Here is a 19,556-nt window from a genome sequence, read left to right as displayed (position 1 = left end):
TAAATAAAAAATTTTTAAAAAAAGTAAATAAAATTAAAAATAGAGTCCTTTAGGGCTGGAGAGATGGCTTAGTGGTTAAGTGCTTGCCTGTGAAGCCTAAGGACCCCGGTTCGAGGCTTGATTCCCCAGGACCCACGTTAGCCAAGTGCACAAGGGGGCGCACGCGTCTGGAGTTCATTTGCAGTGGCTGGAGGCCCTGGTGTGCCCCTTCTCTTTCTCTCTCTCTGCCTCTTTCTCTCTCTGTCTGTCACTCTCAAATAAATAAATCAAATAAACAAAAAAATTACAAAAAGTAGAGTCCTTTATACTTAAGGGAATTTGGTGCTCTTTTGAAAATGAGATCTTGTATCATAAATGCAGCTGTCCAAATGAATGCTATCAAAGGATGGTAAAATAGAAAATCCTAGCCAGTAACATTTCATTCTAAGCTCTGCAGCATGATCTAACATAATCATCTAGCAGTTTTATATTTTTCTTTATACAGAGGTTATATATTCTAAGTGTTTCGTTTTAAGGGAAATGTTTTAAGCCCTATAAATTTTGATACCTTCTATTAATTACCAATGGACTAAGATTTTCCCCCATTAATCTCAAAAATTTCTTTATGTACTTTCACAACAGAAAAACTAAGGCTCTTGTACATAAGACTGCCTCCACCGGAAATACTATGACAAACACTCGAGGGGATTTATCTTGTACATGATAATCTCAGAGGAAACAATGAATAATCTTCTTTTATAAACTCCTGGAGTATGTGCTGACACAATTAATGTCAACTGTATACTTTTTTCAGTCAGAAACTTTGCACAAAGCAATACTACTTGGGCAGGGATTTCCTTCAGTGACTGGAGTCCATACAACTACCAGCATCTGCAAACTGAAACAGGTTGTAGTGTCCACGCTTTTAAATTCCACAAGGGCTTCTCTATTTTATGGAACCCAGTCTGGAAAAGCTAGAGGAATAGCTCTAAGGACACTTATTTCTGTTAGAAGAAATAGCCAACATTTTCAGGCTGAGTAGCTGGCTCTCTAGAGACAACCAATAGCGTCTATTATCTCAGCCCTCCACTTTGCAGTGTTAAGACTCATTTCTGCCCATTTGTTCTGTAGTTAAATAAAATTGGACAGCTAAAAATTTCAGTTTCATGTGGCTCCTAGAAAAGAAAACCAAAATACATAGTTAGTGTCAATTGACTTTCAGGCAAAGTAGAACTTATCTCACATATTGTTATGTTTGTAAAGAGATGACATTTTCAAACAAAACAAATTCACCCAACTTTCTGTTGATCACACGCTTGTGTAAAGCAGCAAATCAAAGGGGGTAATTTGTTTTTTACACACTGAACACACGAAATTTCTTTGCATGGTGACATTTGAGATAATTGGTGCTAGAATCAAGACTTAAAAAAATTATTGACAACGTCCATACATAATATACAATATACTGTAATCCCCTCCCAGCAACGTCTTTTGTTTCCCTACTCTACCTTCTCTCCACCGAATCCTTTCTTCTTTCCAAGCAGTCCCTTCTATTTTGATGTCATCATTTTTCCTCCTACTATACAGGGCCACTGTAGCACCAGCCACCGTGAGGTCAGGAATATCATGGCCACTTTGTGTCTGGAAGACAGTATTGCAAAGCACCCCCCACCACTTCCTTTAGCTCTTACATTGTTTCCACCCCCTCTTCCACAACGATCCCACAGCTTGGATCACTTAGTCCTGCACAGCCATTTCTTCTCAGAACCTCTAGTTTCCCCAGTGGTAACCATCATCTGAAAAGAGAAGATTCGCTAACCAAAAGGGAGAGTAGCGTTAATATATGGTCATAAACATAAGCATTTAGGGGGCAGTTTGGTGGGCATAATATATCAATGCAGCCACACAAGGGTCGCAGTTTCCCACTAAGGTTTATGAACTCCCCAACCACAGGTTTTGGATTAGGTTTCCAGTACCAGGCAGGGACTTCCTCCCACATAGTGGGCTTTAAATCCAATCAGAAAGCAGTTGGTTTCCTCCAAACAGACATGTCATTATTGCACCAGTTGGCACATTTGGCAGGGCTGAGTAGGCATGAAGCTTGTAGGGTCCACGGCTGGTTAAGACTGTTGTTGACTTTTCTCCCCCAACAGGCTGCATAGATAGCTTCTTCCCCGCTCATCCTGACAGCCAGTCAACAGGAAAGAGGTAAAGGTGACATTTCTGGCTGCTACAGGATCTCTTCCGCTCAGCCTTGTGTTCCCAGACTGGACCATGGCACGCCTCATGGACAGACCCGTGCTGCCACCCTGTGGCATTCTGGAACATTACTAAACTTCCAATGTCTACTTAGGAAAAGTAGGAATGGCAAATCCAGATGCCAGTCAGACAGGAGATGAAGGAGCACCAGCATGCCATACCCAGGATTTGGCAGTGGCTGCCCAGCTTCGATGCGCGTTGCTTGGCCAGTGGAACCACACTTTTGACTTTCCCCCTAAAAATGCTAGATGTTAGTTTCTACATGAATTTGTTTTAATGTGTTTAACTTTCTGGTTTAAAACGTTGAGAATTCACCTAAAAATAATTATTTGTAGGCCAACATGCCTGTGGGTTTTATTTGACCCAGTGGTGCCAATTTGTGACCACTCAAGCTAAAGCTACCTTTTTTTTTTTTGATGAGAAAACAACTTATAGCAAATAACATTGGTTTTCATCAAGACATTTCGCTCTATCCTGCAAATAGGCAGTCAGTAATTATGTATTTTTATCCTTTGTGTTGAAGCCAAAGTCCTGCACATGTTAGGCGACTACTCTACCACTGAGTAATGCCTTTAGCTGCGCTCCACCCATCACCACAGTTTACTATCAAATTAAGAAAACGATTGCGGGATGGAAAGCACGCAGAGAAGCACTACAGATTTCCCCACGCATAGCTTGAGTTTTTCAGATATTCCAGAATAACCTGCCTTTGCTGGTGTTCTGCCTATTAGGGCCTGGCTAAGGAAGGCTTCTCTCTGGAAATCCAGGCTGCTCCTTACTGCCATTAGCCCTCTGATTTTACCTCCTATGTCGTCATTTCACTTCCTAGGGCACACCCTTGGAAGCTCTGTCCTAGCAAGTTGGTGAAGATTCTCAGCGAGGCCTTCCTTCCACACAGTGGGCTCGCTTTGCTGCTGCTCTAGACTATGAGACAGCGCATGCTGTCTTCGCCTCTGCAGAGGTGGATGTAAGCAGTGGAGCCGATGTGGAGGGGGACACAGGTCACGCCAGGGTTGCTGGGGTGAACAGGGCGCTTGTTGGTTCACCTCGGAGGTGCGTAATTATCTTTCTGACTGGCTCAGCAGTCACAGTTCCCATCAGTGAGTGGATGTGCTTGGGACTTTTTTTTTATTGTCCCATACCACTATGGGTCTCTTTTGTCCCCATGATGGCAGTGGTTTTTGAAAAGGGTGATTTCATTCTGTGCATGATGGGAATCATCTCTTTCCAGCATCTTAGTATTTTATGCCTTTCCACACCCGGTAGACACCACCAGACACCAGGCGTATCCAACTTGCAGCCCCTCAGGGGCCACACACATTCCAAGATAGCTATGAACACATTTGTAGATGACAAAGTTATGCTGCAATGTCAAAAGGTTGGGCGTGCCTGTGTCTTTCCTGTACCTATGACTGCTAACACAAGTCAGCTGGGCAGTTGACCAGACAGCCAGCCCAGTGACTGCCTCCAGCTTTCCCAGCTGGCGGAACTGTTGGCTGAGCGAGACAGACAGGAATTAGTTTGACTGGAGTCTGGGCTGGGAGCGCATGCTTCTGCCTGCTTCACCTGTCCCTGTCTATCAGTATGGGGTGGGTCACTAAAGTGTTTGCAAAGTACTGAGCTAGGCAGTGGAGCTGAGTAGATTTCAAAAGTAGTGTAAGGGCTGGAGAGATGGCGTAACGGTTAAGCGCTTGCCTGTGAAGCCTAAGGACCCTGGTTCGAGGCTTGGTTCCCCAGGTCCCACGTTAGCCAGATGCACAAGGGGGCGCACGCGTCTGGAGTTCGTTTGCAGAGGCTGGAAGCCCTGGTGCGCCCATTCTCTCTCTCTTCCTCTACCTGTCTTTCTCTCTGTGTCTGTCGCTCTCAAATAAATAAATAAAAATTTTTTTAAAAAAAGTAGTGTAAAAGCAAAGTAGGATTTGAAAGTCGACAGTCTTGGGTTATGAATACTGCATCGGGCAAGTCACTGAGCCTTTCTGAAACCCAGTATCCTCATCATCAATTATGGAGGTAGCAATGTTTGCTGGGTTGTTAGGATAAGACTAAAGTTTTTAGCATATCCCATGGCAATCAGTAAGTGTTCAATAGGTGCTCAATGTGAGCTACCTTCATTTTACTGCAGGCAGAGCCTCCATTTCCTGTAATAGTTGCATGTAGCCTTGATCCTTGATCCTGGAGAGTGGAATGGGAGGAGAGAACAGCGATGGCACAGACCCGTTGGCTGAGGGCTTCTCAGTAGTTTTACAGGAAGGAGCAGCTTGTGTAAGCGGCCAGGAGACTGTAGGATTGGGACCTGGGTGAGCAAATAACGATTGCATCAGTTCACTCTGCAAAGCCAGAGGTGAGAAGGGAGGAGAAAGTATCTCAGGTGACAGATCCAGAGAATGGGGGGAGGCTAGAGCCTTATACTTGCAAGAGAATGGTGTGGTTTGGGGAATAGCTTCACTTTTCCCAACCCTTGATTTCCTCACTGTCACATAGTTAGGACAGTGTGTTCCTTGGTGGTAGTGGGCAGAGCGACACATGGCTTCCAGCTCTTAAGATAGGCAAGTGACAGATGTGATGACCAAAGCAAGCCTCCCTTTTATCTAATTGGCATGGCAGATGGACCGAGCAACAGGACGTAAGTAAACCCCCTTTGCTCCCTTTCTGTGTTCTATCTCCTGCACAGAATTTGAAAGGTAGAAAATAGCTCACTGGGTTAGCAGGGGGATCCGTGTGAAGATTAAAGAGTTATTACTAATTGGCATATTAGTTTTTATTCTGTTCCAGAGTACCTTGAATATACTTAAAAACAGATTAATCTTTTTTTTTTTAAATTTATTTATTTGAGAGCGACAGACACAGAGAGAAAGACAGATAGAGGGAGAGAGAGAATGGGCGTGCCAGGGCTTCCAGCCTCTGCAAACGAACTCCAGACGCGTGCGCCCCCTTGGCCATCTGGCTAACGTGGGACCTGGGGAACCGAGCCTCGAACCGGGGTCCTTAGGCTTCACAGGCAAGCGCTTAACCGCTAAGCCATCTCTCCAGCCCCAGATTAATCTTTTAAGGTTAGATTTGCTAACATTTAAAAGGAGATGTACTCGAGCTGTGTGCATGTCTCTTGTCCATGTGCGCCTCTCTCTCTCTGTTTTGTCTCTCTCTCTTTGTGTCTATGTACGTCATGGGAGGTCTTAGTTCTGGGTAAGATGGACATACTGCACTTTGTCTCTCCCACTGAAAGCAGCAATAAATCGTAGACAGGAAGCATAAGGCTTTTATTTGAGTATTCTGAAAAGTAAACAATCAGATTAGGGAAGGAAATCAAAGTTCTACGTCCGTCAAACCAGCAGCGAGCTTCGCCTGTTGCATCTACCTGTCTTGGTGCACTGTGGTTTGGAGACTGTAGGTGAACACTGGGCACACACAGAGGCGGTTCCAGAAGAAAACCTCTGGTTCTGCCTCAAGGATGGTGAAGGGAACTCCTGATACTCTGGGAGTATATGGAGGACCCCGCATTTTCTCGAGTCTCTTCTCTTATTACCCCAGACTCCAAATAAGTCTTTGGTGAAAGCACAGTTTCATGGGAGCTTGCTACAGACCCCACAAGGGTCAGTGCCTTGTGCGACAGGAAACTTCTCCAATACACAAAGACTACTGTACTAAGAACTATAAACTGCTGCTGAAATTAAAGGCAAAAGTGGGGATCCCATGAGCATGGATTGAAAGCTAAATGTTAAGATGTCAATGCAATCTATAGATGCAATGTACCTACCCCTAGATGTTGTCATTTAAAACAATTTTTAAATCATTTTTATTTATTTGAGAGAGAGAGAGGGAGAGAAAGAAAGAGAGAGAGAGAGGATGAGCACACCAGGGCCTTAAGCCACTGCAAATGAACTCTGGATGCATGCGCCACCTTGTGCAGCTGGCTTACATGGGTCCTGAGGAATTGAACCGAGATCCTTTTGGCTTTGCAGGCAAGCACCTTAACCACTAAGCCATCTCTCCAGCCCAGATGTTGTTGTTGTTATTATTATTATTTTTGGTTTTTTGAGGTAGGGTGTCACTCTAGCTCAGGCTGACCTGGAATTCACTATGTACTCTCAGGGTGGCCTTGAACTCATGGTGATCTTCCTACCTCTGCCTCCCAAGTGCTGGGATTAAAGGTGTGCACCACCATGCTGGGCTCCACATGTCATTTTTAATGCAGCAGAAGACAAACCTACCTGTGGTAGTTTGAATGTATGGTCCCATAGACTGAGATAGTTTGTTAAAATTGAGCTTGAAACTTGAGCCCCTTAGCAGGCAGATCCCTGCTACAGGGGGTGGGTCACTGCGGGCAGATCTGAGTTCAGCCCTGCTAGGTGTACACAGAGCCAGCTGGTTTTGTGGTGCTGGCTGTTGGTGGGTCTCTCTGTTTGGCTCTAAAGAAATAAGCCAGCTTATTTCACCATTGGTGGTGTTCCCCTGGAACTTGTAAGCCTCAAATAGATCCTTTCCTTCCATCAGCTGCTTCTGACCGGACGTTTGTCTAGTACCATGAAGCTGACTACAACACCACCCTAAAATTCGTATGGAATTTAAAGAACCAAAACAATCTTGAAGAAAAAAAGCAAAGTTTGGGCTAGAGAAATGCCTCAGCAGTTAAGGCCCTTCCATGTGAACCCTAAAAACCCAGATTTGATTCCCCAATACCCACATAGGCCAGATGCACAAGTTGGCACATGTGTCTGGAGTCCATTTGCAATGATTGGAAGCTCTGGCACACCCATCCCCTCTCTCTCTCTCTGCCTCTTTCTCTCTCAAATAATTTAAAAAACAAGGTTAGAAGACCCATATTTTCTTATTTCAATATTTACAATAAAGACACAATAGTTGGCATAAAGACAGATATGTAGATAATGAACTCATATGAACCTTTTAACATATGATTCAATTATTTTCAACAAGGTTGCCAAGACTATACAACAGAGAAAGGCCAATCTTTTCGACAAATGGTCTTAAGAAAGTTGGGTATCCACATGCAAATGAATGAAGCCAAATACTTACTTTACTCCAATGTAAACAACAACTAAAATTTACTGAGTAGCTAAACATAATGCAAAAGTATCTAAATCGTAGAAGAAAATAGAAAAACTTCATGAGACTGTATTTGGCAATGATGTCTTGAATCTGGCATAAAAAGCACAGGCACCAGAAATAATAATTGATCAGTGGGACTACATGGAAAGTAAACTATACATGCACCCAATAGCAGTCAACACAGTGAGGGGGGATATCTGCCAATCACATACCTGATAATAGTCAATATCTGCAATATACATAGACCTTCTACAAGTTGATACATCAAAATAGCCCAAAAACATAGGAAAAGGGATTAAGTGGGCACACTTCTAAAGAAAAATCTATGCATCACTGGTTTTCTGTATAATAGGAAAGACCTTTGAAGTTATCGTTCTAGTTACAATTATTTCAAGTGACCTCTCTCTCTTTTTCTCTGTCTCTCTCACACACACATTACACTGTGGACTTCCTTGGAGTTATAAACTCTATTTTCTTTGTTGCATTCTGGAAAAGAGAAGCCACTGAATAAATGTTGTTATTACACATGACACCAACTACAAATGATGAATGTCTTCCACATGGGTACCTCACACACATAGTGCCATTGATCCACAAATAGGTCACATTAATATCATCATACTAATGGGGAAAACTGAGTCTCAGGTGGGTCAAGGGCGATTTTCAAGGTCAAAAAGCTAGAAATATCTTTATTTATTATGTATGTTTTAATGGATAAAATATTTGAATCTTATTTTTAGTAATGTCTACTTATTGTGATAATGTGGATTAAATACATGTTTTTTAATTGCCTTGTTCATGCTAGCAAAGTGTTCTATAAGTGAGCTATGCATCCAGCTCATAGCATTTAGGACACGGTCATTGCTTGATAAATACACAATGAACTGAAAAATAAATATCTTCTTTTAAAATTTTTATGAACAAAATCAGGGTATGAAATAAAGAGTACTAATACAACATATATATATATATATATATATATATATATATATATATATATATATATATATATATATATATATATATCAATCAGCCTGGGAATAAGAATTTTAAAAGTAATTTGTTAACTCAGCTTTTGAATTTCAGTTCAGCTGATTGGATCAGGTATCATTTATGGTCTTATACTATAAGATATCAGTGCACTATTATCATGTAGTTCATAAAAGAGCTCTGAACATCATGTAGCATAGATGTGGCGTGATTTCTTTAGTGGAAAAGGTCAGGTTACCATGAGAGAATGACAGAGTCTGTAATGGCAGACTGTGATGGAGAAATAGGAGAAGGATGATCAGGTGCCCACTAAAGCTCGGTTGTGAGTTCAGACCTTCAAAGACTAATGAGATAGTTACATATGCAAGCATAACAGGAAAATGGACATTAGTTCAAATTGAAGGATGGATGCTCTAGCAATGAGTGTGACTAATAAGGAGTCTTTAGAGCCTTCTATTTTGCTCAGACACATGATTAAATTATCTGACTCAATGTGGTTTCACTGTAGTCAGACAATATCATCACCTAAGTAGATTGTATGAAGGATATAGTACATGAACTTCTGACCTCAGTAAATTTTTATTGTTGCCCTGGATTTGGTTCCCAGAACTGAAAAATGTCATTTGTTGTTTATGGAGATCATTCATAGACACAAGCACAGACACAGACAAAGACATACACACACACACACACAGAGAGAGAGAGAGAGAGAGAGAGAGAGAGAGAGAGGGAGAGGGAGAGAAACACATACCATCAATAGTATGGATCATTAACAGTATCTAACATGCTAAGGTCCAGATGGTTGGTGCTTGTTAAGGAGAGGCAGAACAAGCACTACATTAAAAAAATATAACTTAAGGGTAGAAAGTTCAGTAATATATGTATGAATGAATAAATGAATTATATATAATAGTTCAGTATTCAAGTTAACTGTGAGTCATTTTTTTTTTACTCAACATTCTTAAATTTCAAATTTCAGCCTCAAAGAGCAGGAAGACTTCAAATGACCAGAATATCACCTGCTTTCCACTTAGACTATTTTTAGACTGCTTTTTTCCCCCTCTCAAGTTTTCTTTATATTTAGCCACAGTCTGTGCTCTGTTATATTTTCCCAGTTTGTCCTACTTCTTGCCTGTGGAGCAGAACGAAACAAGCTTTTCCATATGACAGACCTTCAAGCATATATATGAAAATTATGCTTTCATTTAAACATTCTGGTTTCTAGTTTAATGTGCACAATGAAAAACACCAATTTCTCATGGGGGATGTCTTCAGGTGACTTCTTGATATTGTAGCACATTGACGTTATGTATTTTGTCATGGTTTTATTTCAAGCTGATCATCATGAACGTGCAAAACACTCAAACTTCTATTTGACCAGTGCAGAGTGTTGGTCATTATACTTTGATCGAAGTATCAAAACACAGAGAGATTGTTTGTAAACATCAAGAGATGGTTAGTATAAAACCAGGAACCACAAGGAAACAGTTATATCCACATAATATCATTTTTCTCCTTTAACTGGAATGAGAGTTAGGAAATTTTTATAATATTTTAATTTATTTATTTGATGGGGGGGGAGAGAATGGGCATGCCAGGGCTTCCAGCCACTGCAAACGAACTCCAGATGGTTGTGCCCCCTTGTGCATCTGGCTAACGTGAGTCCTGAATAACTGAACTTGGGTCTTTTGGCCTTGCAGGCAAATGCCTTAACTGCTAAGACATCCCTCCAGCCCAGACTTAGGAAATTCTTAAGGAAATGGTCACTTTGAGTCCATTACCTTCAGCATAAGAACATGGAATCCAGCAGAGATCTCATAGCATGACTGTCACCTTTAGTGTTTGAAGCCTGTTTGTTGGAAGGAGGTTCGTGGTTGGTCTGTGTGCTCCCTTCATGAGACCTTTCCCATCCTTCTCATCTACGTGCACTGGGACAATTTCCATGCAGGCTAATGCTGCCATATCTTGACCTATTTTGGCTGTAGCAGGACCTACTTATGGTCATATGTTTTAGGGATGCAAAATATAGGATTGGAAAAATAGTGTTGTATCTACCAGAAGCCCAGTGTTGGGTCCATAGGAGGAATAACATGCAAGTAATTTTTCTTTAACTTAAAATTTTATTTATTTTTAAGGAGAAAGACACACACACACACACACACACACACACACACACACACACAGAGAGAGAGAGAGAGAGAGAGAGAGAGAGAGAGAGAGAGAGAGAGAGAGAATGAATGGACACACCAGGGCCTCTTCCCACTTCAAATGAACTCCATATGCAATTGCCACTTTGAGCATCTGGCTTTATGTGAGTACCAGGGATTTGAATCCTGGGCTGTAAAGCTTTGCAAGTAAGCAAGGACTACCTCCACATCTCATTTTATAACTAAGATGGAAGCTGTTGCAGGGCTCGCTTGTCTATGGACTCTGAAAGAGCTAAGACAGGTGAATACCTTCAGGCTCAGGGGCGTATGCCAGTCATTGTTCTAGGCACTAAGACTGTAATTGCAAATGGGATCCACATGGTGCTACTTTTTAAAGCTCTGGGCTGATGGAGAAGGCAACTAATCAAATCACAAACTAAATACAGAAAACTGTATGAGAAGGTCCAATGTCCAACAGTGTTATATGGCAAAGAGGTTATCTTGGAGAGGAGTCAAATAACACCTTAGAAGAGAGTCTCTTTCCTTTAGCATGCTCAGTCTTGCGTGTATCCGGATGGTGGTGTGATATACTGTGAAGTGTGTAGCGGCATTTTTGGCCTTGACACATTAAATGCCCATCAATATCATCCAAAAGTTCCTGCAGACATTGCTGAGCACTGCTGAGGGCCAGCATCATGTGTGGTCGAGGAACACTGTCTTGAGTAGTGACAGGTAAGGTGTGCTTGAACAAAGGTGGGGTATCGGTACTGATGAGTAATTCTCTGCTTAAATAAACTGCCAGCTTTACCTTCCCTGAGACAGGGGCACACAGTGGGGAAGATTAGAAAGCAAATTAACATGTCATCTCACATAGGTTGTTATTTTTTTTTTGTTTGTTTGTTTTTGTCACAAAGTCAGCTAAAATCTATTCATTTGGCATGAATCCCAAATACAGCAAAATTTAAAAATATTTTATTTATTTATTTGAGAGAGGCAGAGGGAGAGAGAGAGAGAAAGAAAGAGAGAGGAAGAGAGAGAGAGAAAATGGGAGAGAATGGGCGTGTCAGGGCCTCTAGCCACTCCAGATACATGCACCACCTTGTGCATCTGGCTTTATGTGGGTACTAGGGAATCAAACCTGGGTCCTTAGACTTCGCAGGAAACCACCTTAACCACTAAGCCATCTCTCCAGCCCTATAGCAAAATTAAAAAAAAAAATTTACTTTTGTTTTTACTTATTTAGTTGAGAGAGAGAAAAAAAGGCAGAGAGAAACAGAGTTAGGAAGGAAGAGTGCACGTTAACTGCTAAGCCATCTCTCCAGCCCTATAGCAAAACAAAACAACAAAAACCTCCCAAAACATAGTTTTTGTACCACCAGATTTATAGGTATCTTCATCCTAAGTATTTTCCACTTTGTATTTTTTGACCTGCATCTTACTCATTTTCTTCTCCATCCCATTTCCAGCACCCATGTTTTATTATCTAAATATGTATTTGCCATATTTTTCTTTTACATTGAACCTATAAGTGAGGTGATGAATTCTGTTTTTAAAAATATTTTTATTTATATATAAGGAGAGGGAGAGGGAGAGGGAGAGGGAGAGGGAGAGGGAGAGAGAGAGAGAGAGAGAGAGAAAGAGAGGGAGAATATCAGGGCATCTTGCCACTGCAAACAGATTCTAGATGCATGCACCATTTTGTGCATTTGGCTGCTGGTGAATTGAACCTGGGACATCAGGCTTTATAATCAAGTGCCATTAATCACTGAGCCATCTCTCCAGCCCTGAAATTTCATTTTCTGATTATGTCTTATTTCACTTACATAATGCCCCTTAGTTTCATCCACATTTTAGCAAATGGCAGGCTTTCCAGTTAGCAATTTGTGTGTGTGTGTGTGTGTTTGTTTTTCGAGGCAGGGTCTCACTCTAGCCCAGGCTGACCTGGACTTCACTATGTAGTGTCACAGTGGCCTCGAACTCATGGTGATCCTCCTACCTCTGTCTCCTGAGTGCTGGGATTAAAGGTATGTGCCACCATGCCCGGCTCCAGTTAGCAATATTGAACGGAATTTTGTGAATGATATGTGATAAGATACAGTTTCATTCTTTTGCTTGTAGCATTCCATTTCTCCCAGCACCATTTTTGGAAGAGCCTACCATCTCATTATGCCTTTGTGAAAATTAGTTGACTATATATGTTGGGATTTACTTCTGGCCTCTCTAGTTACTATGGGCCCTGCTCTTTAGTAGTTGAAAGGGTGATGTTTGTTTCTGTGTTTGTTTTTCTTTCTCCAAATTACTTTGGCTATTTAGAATTGTCTTCAATTTTTTATAAATTTCTGGTAAGTTCACAAGTTTTGGTATCTTTCTTTCTACATTTGTCTGATTGCTATTGAGACAGATAAAATGACTTTTTTTTTTCCCTCATGGGTATTGGGCTAAGAATGGAGTACTGCTAAATACTGTAGAACCACTTTTAAATACAGTTAAAGAACTAATAAAGATAGGGCGTTATAATAGGCTCTCCTTCTAATATTTATTTTTCCTTTAAAGAAGCTAACCTGTTGAGGACTAGGGCAATTTGACTCCATAAGTGATACGGGTTTGAGCCTTCCCTGGTGCCTGCTGGAAGACCATAGCAAGCTGCGCTTTGTCAGTTGGCCACGTCACCCTCATGGCAGACTGTCTGATTTGGACAGATATCTTGAGGAAGCTATACTGCAAGCACAGCTATGTGCCACCAAAGCATATTTCTGGCTCCAGAGGTCAGCCACAACTGCTTCCAACAGTGGGTGCTAGACTTTTTGTCCCTAAGCCTCAGTGAACGTCACCAGCCATTTTCACCTAGGTCAGGGGCGAGTAATTTCTTGCTGGCCCAGAAGGCGGCCTGAGATTTGTGCAAGCATGTCCCTTCATTTGCATAAAGTGCTAGGCCATGATTGGTGAAAATACCCTTGTCTTACTCTACCTTTTGGTCATCTAAGCAGGCTGGTCAGTAAACGTGTGGAGTGAGTCAGGAGACATTCCTCTGTGTTTCCCCAGGTGGTGCAACATGATGGCTTTTCTGTCTAGTGTTCTTTACTTGCGTGCTTTTAATTTTTGTTTATTCATTTAATCTTTAAAATACATTTTCATTTCTTTTTATTTATTTCTTTGAGAGCAGCAGACAGACAGAGAGAGAAAGAGGCAGAGAGAGAGAGAGAGAGAAAGAGAATGGGTGCACCAGGGCCTCCAGCCACCACAAACAAACTCCAGACGCATGTTCCACCTTGTGCATCTGGCTTACGTGGGTCCTGAGGAATCTGATGAAGGTCCTTTGGCTTTGCAGGCAAGCACCTTAACTGCTAAACCACCATTCCAGGCCTTGTTTATTTATGAGGGGGGGGGGAGAGAACGGGTGCTTCAGGGCCTTCTGCTACTTCAAATGGACTCTAGATGCATGTGGCACTTTTTGCTTTAGATGGTTTCTGGGGAATCAAAGCCAGGCTACCAGGCTTTGCATGCAAGCACCCTTTACCACTGAGCTGTTTTACCCATATAATTCCCAGAAGTTGGGGAGTTTTCCTCTCTGAACCTCCCTTTATTTTACCTAGTTTCTTTTCTATTTTGAGGTCATTATATTTTTGGCCTTTATATTATATATGCCATGTGTAGGTAAGGACAGCCACTGTGAAGTCATGAATGCCATGGGTACTTTGTGTCTGAACAACAGTATTTTAAAGCACTTTTCCCTATTTGGTTCATACATTCTTTCTGCCATCTCTTCAACACTTGATCCCGATCCTTGGTGGGGGTGACAAAGATGTCTCACTTGGTGGTGAACACCCCACTGTCACTTCTCAGAATGTTGATGAGTTTTGAGTCACCACAGTGGTCACAAAGTATCTGAGGAGAGAAGCTTCTCTAACTACAAGGGAGAGTAGCATTAATATATGGTCATAAACATAATTATATAGGTGGAAGTTTGGTGAGCATAATATATCCACTTAGTCAAACAAGTAATAGTAGTAGTTTTCCCCCCTAGAGCTTATGACTTCCCCAGCCATAGGCTTTAGACTGGGCTTTCAGTACCAGGCCTGGATTCCCTTTCTTGGAATAGGCTTCAAATCCAATCAGAGAGCAGTTGGTTTCCTCCATAACAGATATGCCACAATTGCACCAGTTGGCACATTTTGCCTGGCTGGCCAGCCATGTTGCTTTCAGAGTCCACAGCTGGTTACAACCATTGATGACTTTTCTCCCCCAACAGGCTACATAGCTCTTTGCAGCATCCTTAAAACTAGTCAACAGGGAGGAGGCTTCCAGCTCAGCTCCAGCATAAGTTCTCAGTGTCCTGCAGCCCAAGTGTGCTACACCTTGTTTTTAAAAGTAGTTCCTACATTACTGAGTTAGGTCCAAATTTCAAAGTAATGAAGGAAGAAAAACTTTATCTGGACATTCATACAAGAGACACCAATCAGGTCCATAGGATAAGGGCCCTGAAACAAACAGGGACCAGATCTATGTAAAGACCCACCCAAATCTCATTCCTAATGCGAAGATATCCAGTACATAGGAGAGAACAGTATGACTAGAAGATTGGAGCAAACTAGACTGAGAACAAAATAGATAATAAAATACAAGATTTAGGAATAATAGGCATACTGTTTTAACCCATATTCTTCATAAGTTAACACCGGATTGTTTTCTGCTACGAGTGCAGGTCAAGACTATGGGAAGTTTCAACACCAGTGTGGGAGATGGCTTCATTTTGGTGGGCTTCTCAGATTGGCCTCAACTGGAACTCATCTTTTTTTCTACATTTTGATTTTTCTACTCCCTGACTCTCTTTGGCAACACCACCATCATTGCTCTGTCACGCCTAGACCTGCGTTTACGCACTCCCATGTTCTTCTTCCTCTCCCACCTCTCCTTCCTGGATCTCTGCTACACCACCAGCACTGTGCCTCAGCTCCTGATCAACCTTCAGGGCCATGACCAGACCATCACCTATGGAGGATGTGTGGTCCAGCTGTTTATTGTCCTTGCACTGGGCTCCACCGAGAGTGTCCTCCTGGTGGTGATGGCCGTTGACTGCTATGCTGCTATGTGTCGTCCACTGCACTACACAGCCCTCATGCACCCTCTGCTCTGCCAGACATTGGCGATCGCCTCCTGGGTTGGAGGCCTCGTCAACTCTACAATTCAGACAGGCCTCATGATGGCCATGCCTCTCTGTGGTCATCGACTGAATCACTTTTTCTGTGAGATGCCTGTTTTCCTGAAGTTGGCTTGTGAGGACACGGGAGGAACAGAAGCCGAGATGTTCATGGCCGGGGTCTTCACTGTGGCAGTTCTGGCAGCACTAATTCGGGGTTCCTATGCTCACACTGCCAGGGCGGTGCAGGTCAAGGCAGTGGCTGCTTGCAGAAAGGCTGTTGGGACTTGTGGGTCCCACCTTGTGGTGGTTTCCTTGTTTTATGGCTCAGCCATCTACACATACTTACAACCTATGGGAAGTTATTCTGAGAGCACGGGGAAGTTTGTTGCCCTCTTTTTCACTGTTATTATACCCATGCTCAATCCTCTGATTTATGCCCTGAGGAGCAAAGATGGGAAAGGGGCTTTGTGGAAGGTACTAGGCAGAAGCTCAGACTCAGGGTAGGATGGGAAAGAGAATGAGTGGCACTTCTTTTTTTTTCTGTGATTGTGGAGCCCTTTGTGTTCCTTGTAGAGTGGCTGATCTCTGAAACACAGTGCTTCATAGGCAGCAGGGCTTTTGTGCCTCCCTGGTTTGGAAGTTGGGCACTCTTGAGATGCTTTCTAGGTTGTTATCACCACTCATCAAGAAGTAAGTGCTCGACTTCCGGTTAAGATGGCGGCGTAGGTACCACGCCAAAGCAGCCTAGGGGGGAAAAAGACCAAAAAAACTCAGCAAAATACACACTTTTACTAAAAAGTGGGGTGTATAGGAAATTGAGGCGGCAGCGGAGAAGTAGAAGAGTTATAGAGCATCCAGAGCCTGCACAGGCGGGAAAAGCGGCTCCAGTGGCTCCGGCAGCTCGGCCAACCGCCGCAGCCGTGGTGCAGCAGAAAGCCGCCAGTCTCTCGGCTCGAGCCGCAGGAAAAGCCAGGTGCGGGAGCTTCCCCTCACACCGCGCTCTCTGCAACTCGGGAAACGTGAGGGGAGAGCGGCAGTGAGCAGCGGAGGAGCAGACCGCGAGGTAGAAGAACACGTGGAGCCGCGAGACAACCAGAGCAGCTGCGGCTCCCTCCCCTCCCCCAACGCCTGAGCCCAGCTCCAGCGAACACAGCAGCGGCCCGGGACCCGGCCACGCCAACTTGGGCTGACAGCGGGACCCAAGCAGGAGCAGAGTTCGGCAGCAACTTCAGCGGCTCCAGCACCGGTACCAGCGGCCCCAGCAGCAGCGGACCCAGGAGCGGCAGCGGCGGCAGATCCCGCAGCAGCGGCTTCGGGGGGAGCAGCGGCGGTGGTCACGGCAGCGGCAGCTTCAGCAGCGGTGGTGGCTCCAGTGGTGGCAGCTATGGCAGCAGCAGAGGCAGCAGCAGCGGCTCGGTTTGCCCCGTAGGAAAAGCAAGTGCCCAGCTCCAGAAATCAGAACAGCAGCCCAACGACCCAGGCAGCAACTTGACTGAGACCAAAATCACCCAAGGTAACTGGGATTGCACCAGGGAAGGGTCTCACTTGGTCACAAGCTGACTTGGATCCCTCAACAGACCAGAAATCTAAACCTCTTTGTTGATAGAAGATCTGGTCATTATAATAACTACTCTTGCATACATACTCGGGGCTGTTTTTGATTGAATGTGTACAGTGTTTAGTTAAATTTTAGAATCTACCTGTATTTTATTCCACTCAGCCTGCTTGAATACTCCCATAGCAGGGAAACTCAACCCCTAAGAACATCTTTGTAGATACTCTGAGAGTCTTAAGAGCCACACCTAATACCTTAAGGTCCTACCCTGAAAATATATTACATCAAATCAATTGATACAGCTAAGAATACACAGCTAGCTAGAAAATCCAAGCATTAACTTAATCCAAGATGCAAAAATATATACATTATAACACAAGAAACACTAAAAAGCAAGATGATATAAATCCACCTAAAAGTATTAATGCATCAGAAATGTCCTCCAGAGAGAAAGAGTTAGAGGAAATGCCTGAGAAAGAGTTCAAAAGAATAATTATAAATATGTTCAAAGAGGTCAAAGAACACATGAAAACAATCAAAGAAGAAATCAAAGAGGAAATCAAAGGAATCAAAGAAGAGGCAGGACACCAATTTAATGAAATAAAGAAGGCAATACAAGACATAAATAGGGAAATAGAAATAATATAGAAAAACCAGTCAGAATTACTAGCAATGAAGAACACAGTTAATGAAATAAAAAACTCTGTAGAAAATCTCACCAGTAGGATGGATGAGGGAGAGGACAGAATATCTAAGCTAGAAGACCAGGTGGCAGACCTAATGCAGTCCAACAAAGAGAAAGACAAACTTATAGAAAAGTATGAGTGGGAATTTCAAGATATTCGGGACACTATGAAAAGATCCAATATAAGAATTCAGGGCATAGTAGAAGGAGAAGAACTCCACTCCAGAGGCATAGTAGGCATCTTCAACAAAATCATAGAGGAAAATTTCCCCCAAATTGGGAAAGAGGTGCCAATACAGATACAGGAAGCCTTTAGAACCCCCGCCAGACAAAACCCAGAAAGAACCTCCCCTCGCCATATTATAATCAAACTTCCAAACACACAAACCAAAGAAAAATTATTGAAAGCAGTTAGAGAGCAAAATGAAGTTACCTACAAAAGCAAGCCCATCAGGATTACAGCAGATTATTCAACACAAACTTTTAAAGCCAGAAGGGCTTGGAGTGATATATTCCAAGTTCTGAAAGATAACAACTGTCAACCAAGGTTACTTTATCCTGCAAAGTTATCCATTCAAATAGATGAAGAAATAAAGACATTCCATGACAAAAGCAGGTTAAAGGAGTATTTGAAGACAAAACCAGCTCTACAGAAAATACTTGATAGAATCCTCCATGCTGAACAAAAGGAAAAGCACACATATAAGGAACCTAGAAAAAACAAGCTATACTCAAATACCAGTTAACAGAAGAGAGCACAGATAGAACCAGTAACACACACACACACAAAAAAAATGGAAAACATAAATACACACCTTTCAATAATATCTCTTAATATCAACGGTCTCAATGCCCCAACGAAAAGACATAGATTTGCAGACTGGGTTAAAAAGCAGGATCCTACAATTTGTTGTCTCCAAGAAACTCACCTTTCTACAAAGGATAGACATTATCTTAGGGTGAAAGGTTGGATGACGGTGTTTCAAGCAAATGGGCCTAGAAAACAAGCAGGGGTTGCTATCCTAATATCAGACAGGGTAGACTTTAGTCCGACGTTAGTCAAGAAAGATAAGGAAGGTCACTTTATATTGATTAAGGGCACACTCCAACAGGAGGACATTACAATCCTAAACATATATGCACCTAACATGGGGGCTCCCAAATTTGTCAAACAAACACTATTAGAACTAAGGTCACAGATAACACCAAACACAGTGGTGGTGGGTGACTTTAACACCCCACTCTCATCAATTGACAGGTCATCCAGGGAAAGAATAAACAGAGAGGCATCTGGACTAAATGAGGTCATAGAAGGAATGGACCTAACAGATATATACAGGACATTTCATCCAAAGGCTGCAGAATATACATTCTTTTCAGCAGCACATGGAACATTCTCTAAAATAGACCATATATTAGGACACAAAGCAAATCTTAACAAATTCAGGAAAATTGAAATAATTCCTTGCATTCTATCTGACCACAATGGAATTAAACTACAAATCAGTAGCAAGAAAGGCTATAGAGCATACACAAAATCATGGAAACTAAACAATACACTACTAAATGATGAGTGGGTCAATGAAGAAATCAAAAAGGAAATCAAAAAATTTATAGAGTCAAATGATAATGAGAACACAACATACCAAAATCTCTGGGACACAATGAAGGCAGTTCTAAGAGGTAAATTTATAGCCTTAAGTGCCTATATTAAGAAATTAGAAAGGTCGCAAGTAA

At 42.5% G+C, this 19,556-nt stretch overlaps 1 pseudogene; it reads left to right on the top strand.

Moving 5' to 3' along the window:
- The first annotated feature begins 15,150 nt into the window (after positions 1-15,150).
- On the top strand, positions 15,151-16,083 carry LOC123461653 (annotated as a pseudogene).
- Positions 16,084-19,556: the final 3,473 nt, after the last annotated feature.

Source organism: Jaculus jaculus, chromosome 6, assembly GCF_020740685.1.
Source record: "Jaculus jaculus isolate mJacJac1 chromosome 6, mJacJac1.mat.Y.cur, whole genome shotgun sequence".
Taxonomy (NCBI): Eukaryota; Metazoa; Chordata; class Mammalia; order Rodentia; family Dipodidae; genus Jaculus; species Jaculus jaculus.
The sequence above is the reverse complement of the archived record's forward strand: the minus strand, read 5'-3'. Positions and strand labels throughout refer to the sequence as shown.